General features: G+C 32.5%; 1 long non-coding RNA gene across 1 annotated transcript; it reads left to right on the forward strand.

Moving 5' to 3' along the window:
• The first annotated feature begins 2,257 nt into the window (after window positions 1–2,257).
• Window positions 2,258–9,734, forward strand: LOC148864308 (uncharacterized). Its single transcript, XR_016110230.1, has 4 exons — window positions 2,258–2,390; window positions 2,503–2,647; window positions 9,265–9,326; window positions 9,417–9,734. It is a non-coding gene; the product is annotated as an uncharacterized LOC148864308 (long non-coding RNA).
• The last annotated feature ends 203 nt before the right edge of the window (window positions 9,735–9,937 follow it).

A 9,937-nucleotide genomic window follows, 5' to 3' on the forward strand; every position in this document is an offset into this window, starting at 1 on the left:
TGTCCAATGTTATAAGTTACAAAAATAGAAGTTGACTTATAGCTACGTGCATTTTGTCGTGGCTAAAGATATCTGTCTGTGGTTAAAAATTATTTATCACAATAGCTACGGAATTTTAATTATCCGTGGCTATAACTACAAAAGTCAATAATCTTTAGTTACATTCTTTTTATTCATAGCTATTTATATATATATATATATATATATATATATATATATATATATATAACGCACTGAAAATTAATAAATAATAATCATATAGTATTAGTTTAAAATGTTTATTGTTTATTTATTGCTATTTCTAGTAAAGTAATAATTATGGATTTATCAAAATAAATAAATATAATTGATAATTAACAAATTATTATTAGTTCATCTATATTGAATTACAATAATAATTAATGTGATCAATTGCTATTTAATAATAAGTAAACTAGAAAATAAATTATTAATTAATGATTTCATAAGTTCATTAACAAAAAAATAAGAATAATTTATAAAATGTAAATAAATATATATTAACTATTATTTAACTTATTAAAATTAATCATGAAAAATAATTCAATTATTTAAATAAATTAGTAAATAGTAGGATATAAGAAATAAATAAATAATAAGTAAAAAATGATCAACCACTAATACTTTATTAATTAATTAATAATGTTTAATGATAAATGAAAAAGAATAATGTCAATTTGGACTATATTATTTAATTTCATAAAATGTTAATAGGGTAATAGTTATATATTAAATATAGATAAATAATTATTAATTATTAGTTAATTAGTTAAAATAAATATTTATCTAATAAATTAACACTTCAATAATTATTAAATACTTTTTATAAGTAATTTATAAATTAATACTTATTTAATATATAACTTATTTCAACCATTATATTTTACCAAAAAAAACACACTTTCCCTCTAAACATAATATTTAAGTTTTTTATTTATAAAAAGATGAGAAACTAAAATAATATATATATATTCTCTCTCTATTTATATATATGTATATAATAAAACATATATATGCACTAACCAATGTTTAGGAAGTTGGACCAGTTCACCAAATCGATCAACCAATTAGGCTATCGTTAAACCATGACCCAACCCTTAGCCAATTTGATCAATACCCTTATCCTTGTTTATCAAAAAAACATTGGGCAAAAAAACCATATCCACCCAAAACGTCTCCTATCCTTGTTTATCAAAAGCAGTCGCATTGCCTTCCCTATAAGTATGCCTGTACTCCACCTTTCCTTTAACTCTCTCTACTAGGACTCCGCACTGCTTGATGAATTGGTCTTGGCTTTAGGTAACTACTCTTTTTTTTTTTTTTTTAAGTTATATCATTTTTCAATTTACCTTGTATGTAAACTTTTAGAGGTCATAACTTTGTATTTGGTTATCAAGTTTGATCTGATCGATCACATTTTTTTAAATTATATAATTTATAATGTATTTATATCAAATCCAATCCAATCCATTTGCAATCCTAATCGAAGTTCAGGCCCTTAGTAGAGCTAGGGGTGCTAATGGTATAGTGCCTTTTTTGTAATAGAACCGGTGCTACCGGTTTATGGAAAACTAGTAATTGAAACCAAATTGAAGTCAATCGGTTAACCAGTTGATCGTTTCGGTTAATCATCGGTTTGGTTCATCGGTTTTTAATTTTTTAATTTTTATAATATATATTATTAAATATATATAAAATATTATATTTTAAATAATAAATAATATATCATATATTATAAATATATATTTATTTATATTTATACATATAATACATATTTATTAATTTATAATATATAAAAAATATAAGATATATATAATATACATAAATATATATAAAATATATAGAAGTATATGTGTACCAGTCGGTTTGGTTAATTGCCGGGTTTCTATATTGGTTAACCAAAACTGAACCGATACCTTTGGTTTTTTTAAACATTGAACCAAAACCAAACCGATTGATTTGATTAACCGATTTTTGGATTCGATTTTAATGGATTTTTTGGTTTTATTTTTGCTCACCTGTAGTAGAACCACAAATTTTAGGGTCGGGCCTAGGGCTACTTTAAGCCTACTTTGGGCCCGACCTAACCCACATGTATTTAAATAAATGTATATTATAGATAATATATATTATTTTATATTACATATAAATAAAATATGATAGGCTTGAGAAAACTAACCCGCCTGGACCGGCCTTAAGCCATAGACATAGTTGTAAAACCCAGTCCATTGTCACCCCTAACCCTATTCTATCCAAGGTTTCCCTCTTGCCGCCCCTTCGAATTTCCCCCTCCCTTCTCTTTCACGCTATCGAATCTCCTGTGCTCTGTAACACATTCATTGTAGCTTGCACCTTTCACTAACGAACCGTAGGTATTTCTCTACCTCCCCTTCTCTCTCGTTGTCTCTATCTCTCTATCCCGCACTCTCTCTCTATCTCTCAATCTCTCAGTCGAAATTTTTGCCTTGCTGACTTGCAAGCAAGACCCTATACCTGGATACAAATACAAGAGTGAAGAAGCGACCTGCATATCTCCACCCCTCATTCTTTCAGTCGAACGGTGCAACTAGAATCGGGTTTCTCTGTGAAGCAAAAAGAGGGACATTCCAATTACGCAAAATGAGTTGTGGTAAGATGACAGCCGCAAATCATTTCTAAGGTTATTATTTAGGGCATTTTTTCTAGTTTCATATGCCAATGGATATCCAAGATACGTCAATGGTTAAAGTTTCTTTTTTTTTTTTTTTTGTTTTGTATTGTCTAAAATAAATTAGTTGTGTCATTGTGGTTGAACAGGCTTGGTTGAAAGTGGATTTAAGTGTTGTCTTTGTCTGCAGTAACGGAAAAAGCAAGGTTATCTGTTTTATTAATTTATTTGACTATTTTTGCGTGTTTTCTATACTATTTAATTGTTTTGACAAAGAGAATCTATTTTGATTCTTGTAGTGGGGGACACAGTCCCACAATGTCTCCATTTCCAAGTCATCATACCATTGGAAATGTTGACATTGTTTATTGTTTCCTTAGGTGGATGTGGCACTTGACACCTGCACAAAAACTCACTATAGTCAGGCTTGAGTTCAAGTCATAATATTTGAAAATTGAAACTTCCAGAGAAGAATAGGCTCATGTTTGATGATTGGAAAAGAAAAGGATGCACTACTTCTAATGATAAAACTAATACACAGAAGTAGTATCTTTATCATTTAAAACAAGTACTGTTTGACTACTATATTAGCTGATTGCCAAGTTTATCAAATGTAGAATATACTCAAAATAAAAAGGGCCATTACCAAAAAATGGTCCTGCCTATTCAGGATCTTGGGAGAGGTAGACTGGATACAAATAGACCTAACCTTTGGCATATTTTTTCTTTTGCACAAAGTGACTGTTCTCAGTACCCTATATACCCAACCATACACTGTACATCAATACAATGAGTTCAGAACTAAATGAAACTAATGTGAACTTCTAAGGTATGAAATGAAATCCAATACTAGATAGAGTAACATCTTGCAGGAACAGGGCATGCAACAAACCTGGGGAGGGATGCCCAGCTCCAAGGAAAGAGGGCCCAAAATAAAGCCTCCTCCTAGACCAAGCAGCCCACCAACTACACCAGCCAATACTTCAATATTTGCTGTCATGGATTACTAAAATGAACAAGCTCAGATTATCAGATTCTCAGTTTCTCACAGTCAATCACGTTCTAGTTTTCAACTAGTTTCACTCCCTACTATGGGACTGAAAATTTCATTCACCTGAGGCCCATCCTATTCTCTAGTTTTAGTTTTCAAGTTGTAGAATTTCAAGCCTTCTAACAACCTAGAGAAAAAGGAATCAGAAACCCTGCAGGAATTGGAAACTCTGCATCAGTTGGCAGAGTTCCAGCCAAACACGGCAGGTCTGTGACACTACTAAAGAAAGCTCAGACTTGTATAAAAAAGGTACCCCTTCTAAGTGAGTAGGCACTGACATAGGCAATAAGATTGAAGTCAGAAACTTTCGTAAATTATCTTGAATACTAGATAGGAATTCTAAAGAATACTTGCAAAAGGTCTAAGGTTATGTCAAATGAAGAAACATTTCATGACATTGCATCCATGAGTGTGTGCAGAAATGCAACACTTGATCCTCATGAATCATGATATATCTAGGAAATTCATGTGCTAATAACCCGGAAATTTTACCTGCAATACTGGATTGAGCTTTCTGATTTGTACTGTAACCACTGTATATATTTATATTTATACTCTTGGTGGTTCATTTGATTTTATGTCTGATTCAAGTATGACAACAGGGTCTGGTCCAGTCTTGAAAACCTGACATAACCCACTTAGTAGCTCCTTTTTTCATCAAATGAGGATCCGTCTTACCTACACAGCCTCTGGGGATTGTCCTTGCTCCAACAAAATCAAGCTTGGGTTCAGTTTGGACATTTCCTATCTTGATTCAATCATCCAGACAAACATATATTTGTTAGTAGTGGAAAGTAGAGCTTTCCAACCATTGATCAGGATTAGTAGATTGATTAGTAAAGCTAGAAACCATTGGATAAGTCTGAAACTTGGTTGATTCTTTATATTGAGATTTTTTTCTTCTTTGCTTTTCTTTCTCCTAGGGCTTTAAATACTTGTTTGTCAATCAGATTATAATTCAATTAACTCTTCATCCACTTTGCTGTCGTCCCATGATGACATTTGGGGTGGCAGGAACCTTCTAGGCCCAATGGCCCAGGGTCCAATTGATCTTCCGTGGTTAGAACCAACCAGCTTCCTTGATGGTCCAGACTCGTATACCAGCCTCCATCATGAGTATTTGAGCCCTGCCCACTGTTGGTCCAGGCTTGGGCGTTGGGATGTATCTTTTAGCCTATGGCTAGGGCCTGGTTAATTTGAAGTTTGGCCCAACCTAACACGGATCAGATCCGGGATTCCCCTAAACCATCTTCAACCGCGAGAAAGCTTTAGTCACATACACTATATGAGTATTATTTGAACCATGGGATTCTTAGTATCCGACACATTAGCACCAATGTGTTACAAAGATGTTAATAATTAAAGATAAGAGTCAAAATTTCCTTCCAAGTTCACCGAGGCTTGTTTCCGATGCCACCATTGCAAGGGTACCCTCAAGGTGTTTTAACTTTCTTCTTCTTCTTCCATTTATCTATTTGATTTTTATGCTTCCCTGCATATCTACTGAATTCAATCATCTATGGTAGTTAGTGTTGCGGTTATTGTATCTAAAAGCACGTAGTAGTCCCCCATCAGGTTTTTTCCTGTTTTCATGTTCTATTTTCTGTTATCGTCTGTGTTTCTCCTTTTATAATGATGTTGATGACCATACTTAATGGTTTCTGTTTGTTTCTCCCAGTATGCCCATTGCTTTGTTTGTTGAGTTTCTTTTACCTTGTCTTTATTTTTCCCTGCAATTGACTACTACTAAATTCTGATTTCTACAAACTCTTTTCCTCTTTTGTTCAAATTCATGATGTTGCTGATGATCTTCCTCGTCTTCCCTCGTATGGACTTTTTTTTTTTATTTATTTATTTGAAGATCAAATATTGGATTTGTTTGTTCTGTTTTATGATCTACACGTTTTCTAACTTTTCTTTTCTAACTTTGTTTTTCACTTATGGAATTGGCTTTTCACATATGTTTGCTTGTTTACTTGCAAACAACAAAAGTTGCTTTGTGTAATTCAAAAGCAGTTTCATATAAGAATGGCTAAAGCAAAGAAGCTATTCTTAGTGTCTCTGTAGGACCACCACAACAAAAAATGCTGGCCATACTGGTAACTTATATAGATGCAAATTGGGCAAAGTCGGTTTTGGTTGAGGTCAACCCGAACCCAACTTTCAGACTGAGATTCTTGACCCTAACTAGCTGCAAATGGTATCTGTTCGTATGAATGTGAATATTCAAATATGAACCAGTTCATAGTTGGATTTAATATGGACCCACCCTTATGCACATGTAACATGGACATCATGTTATAGTAATGTTTTACAAGAAACATCCTTCATCATCATCCTACCTCCCATAGTCCCATCCCTCTCACACTAACTTATATACATAAATCATCAAGTATATATACATCGAAACTATTCACCTACCTAGTGGCAAGGTAAGGATGCCTAACCCAACACCGTGACTTATAAAAAAGTTACCCCTTCTAAGTGACAAGGCACTGACCTATGCAATAAAATTGAAGTCAGAAACTTGCTTAAATTATCTCAAATACTAGATAGGAATTCTAAAGAATACTTGCAAATGGTCTTAGGTTTTGTCAAATTGAGAAACATCTCTTTGATTACCTGGTGGGGTGATTTGTTTTTTCTGACCTTCATCAATTCAGCTTGACTCTATTGGCCAAATTAGCCTAACTCCTATACCCAAGTCAAGTTAGTATACCTAGGGCTCTAAAAGTTTGAAATTCTATTTGGTATCTAACCCAAATATCTAGGATTTGGATGATCCATTTACAAAATCATCAGATATGGATTTGATCATGTCTGATATGATATAATTACTCATATTATTAAAACCTTTTAGTGGATTTTGGGTAGAATTCAGATTTAAAACTGGACACATCTCCTGGAATTAGTAGGTTGTAGGGGAGCCATATTTCCTACTCATAGCAGACCACACTAAGAAGCCAAAATAGGAGGTTTGTATCAGGTTGGCACCCAGCAAAACTTATACCAAACTTTTATGGACATAGATCATGAAATTGGAGGTACAGGATTCATGTAGCCAGCCCATATACCTGGTACAACGCTTAGCTTTATTATATAATGTCATTTCATTGTGTTGTTTTTTTTTCTTTGCTGACTATTAATTAGAGTGAGACCTATCTAGATGATGGGTCCCTATCTTTTAAATTTAACATGGCTGCTTAAGAAGGCACCTCATTACCCTTGTTTCTCCATTAGGAAAGAAGCCTGATGACTTGAACAGTAAAACCCACCAAATATTCAGTAACTACTACGAGTGGGACTGGTTTTCATGTAAATTCTGATTTGCAGATATAGGGTATCATCATGCTTCCACAACAGCAGATATAGGGTATCATCCTTTTAATTTCTCTCTCTCATTTTTTTTTGAAATGCTAGATCTCCCTATCTCATTCATTTAACAAATTATCTTTTCAACATTAATGATGATTCAAATAAAAATAATTATGTGATTAATGTATGATGATTCAAATAAAAAAAATCAGCATAAACATTTATGGGAAACATCATACAAAGTGCTTTCCAGTTTTTGTAGATGCTACTGTCATTTGGAGACAAGCTTCTTTGAATCAGTAGCTTCAAAGAAAGAGAGAGTGTTTGCACTTCACCAATTTCATTTGTAGTGGTGCAAAATTATGGGATTGCAAAATCTGATTTTGTTGTTTCAGCTTTTGGCTTCTTTTGTCTTTGTAATATTGATGAGGTAAAACAAAACCTGAAGCAAAGTAAAGCAAATACCCAAAAGCCAAAGTGAATCAGAAGTTACATTCTTACTCTTCTCGTTAACACTCTCATTTCATTTGTATTCGTGCAAAGGAAATTGCACTATAAACAAATAGAACCCTTGTTTCAAGTTTCAACGGGGATTCTGAAGCAAGACTTGGGTTGACTAGAGAAAACATGGATCCATGTTGACCAGCAGCATTACATTAGTAAGCTGGTCTCATCAAAACCACTGGGGATTCTGAAGCAAGATTTCAGCAAATCAGACCCATCAATAATCTATAGGTTGCAACAGGAGAAGCCAATACTCAAGCTTCTCCAATTTCCAACTGTAATCAATACCCTTTACTACTTATAGAATTTCTCTTCTTATATCAGCTATGCAAAATTCTACAAAGCCCTTTTTGTATTTACTCATATTTTAGATTTGCAGGGCTCGATTTTTTTATTATGAACTGGACTAAATAAAACAAAATCTATGGTTTCAAGGGCAACTTCAATCAACCACTGAGATTTGTGTACTAATTCCTGAAACCAATCTCAACCTGTTTTTAATCAGGTGGTTTTCTTTCTTTATTTATATATATTTTATTGATTTATATTCTTATCTTACTTTAATGACTTCTTTACTTTCAAATCTGAAAGCCTGATTTTCTCCCTCACTCAAGTTTTCTATTTAATTAGACTCTCAAAATGAATAACTCTGATTTTTAACCTAACTATTGGAAAAACATTTTTTACTTGTCAAAGGGCACATATTGTGGAGGGATTTGTAGAGTGTAGACCGCCACTTTAATGAGATTTCTTGGTGGTTTATGAAGTTCAAGTACATTTCTATTCTTAAGCCATCGTCATACATATTCATTCATAGGTGCCTGCAGCAATTGGTTGCATATATGTCCAATAAAATGCATCTCCGAGTTTAATTTCCATAGAGAAGAACGATGGATCACTTTGATCTTCTTTCTTTTCCTTATTTGGTATCATCATTTTTTCCCTTTAAGCCTTACATTAGCAATTCATTTCCTAGAAATCATGACACATGCACTTTGGTTAGTGAATGCGTTTCAACTCAATAATCATCATTTCATATTAGGGTATGGTTTCTTGTATCTTTCCTTGGCAGTAAACATTAAACTATGATGAGGAAGTTAAACATAACTAGTCTTGGTAGGTATGGGACATGGAGATATTTTGCCAAATTGTGCTGGGAAACTAATGCTTGTTCTTTGCAAAGTTAGGTTAACATTTGTGTTGTACCTATCGTTGACCAACGCATCACTTGTAGAATGGTCTTAATGTTATCATATTGTCATTTTAACTTGGGGCTGGAGATAAAGCTTACAAAGACTTTGATTAGAAGCATAACTTTGGATTAAAGTATGTCTTAGAGAAACCATCTCTCTCTCTCTCTAGATCAAGACGGTCCCTTTGATTCAGTTTGCACAAGGATCCCAAGTTTCTTACCATGTCATTGGCTTTTTCTTTTTCTTTAGTTAGAACAAAGAACCCTAGCTTCCATGGGATGTGTTGTTGATTCCTTTTTGAGGGTTTTGGTTCAATGGGTTGGGGATACTCTTCACATGAGATGTTGCTTAATCCATTTCAAAACCCCACATATCTATTGGTGTTGGATTGAATCCCTTTTTGAGTTTTTTGACACATAAAATCAGAACAATTTATATTTTTTTTGGATTTTACTTTATTTTGCTTGATGTCTTAATTTACTTTGAATATTCCACATGCAATCCATAACTAATTTTAAGTTTCTTTTTTTTTTTAGTATTCAACTGGAGCACAAAGTAGTATTAGACTATTGCTTGGACAAGTGATCATAACAAAGATGTAAGTACCTAAATCTTGTTAGTTTTATTAAAACTATGTAAATCCATAACATTGTTTTAATGAAATCATTTGAAAATTTTAAAATTTTAGGACAAGTACAAGGATACAACATTGTTTGGCCTACAACTTTGGTAAGTATTTTATACTTAATTAATTTTTACTATTTAGTTTTGGATAGTATGAAATGATTATTTTTTGTTTCTTATACTCGTTTTTCAATTTTTACAAATTGAAAATGAGGTTACACAACGATAGAAAAATTATTGATGGAGAAGTTAATAAGACATTGAAGACATTTGATACTTCTTTTATTATTTTTATTGTTGGAAATATTAATTACTTTAAATAAATGATACGTGTTTTTTGTATTTACATTTGCATATGAAAAAAAATTAAAATTTACAAGTATCTTATGACGAGTTATATCAATGATTTGATAATTATGTAGTTATTTTATGACAGGTTATATTGATGGTTTGATGACTATATACAGTTATCTTATAACAGGTTATATCAATGGTTGATAACCATCAAATTATTTTATAGCAGGTTATAATACACGGTTGTGATAGGTATTATATAACTATGGTTTTTTCTATAAACCGTTGCAA

Source organism: Nelumbo lutea, chromosome 3 (genome assembly GCF_056320005.1).
Source record: "Nelumbo lutea isolate HS-2025 chromosome 3, American lotus-T2T, whole genome shotgun sequence".
NCBI classification, from domain to species: Eukaryota; Viridiplantae; Streptophyta; class Magnoliopsida; order Proteales; family Nelumbonaceae; genus Nelumbo; species Nelumbo lutea.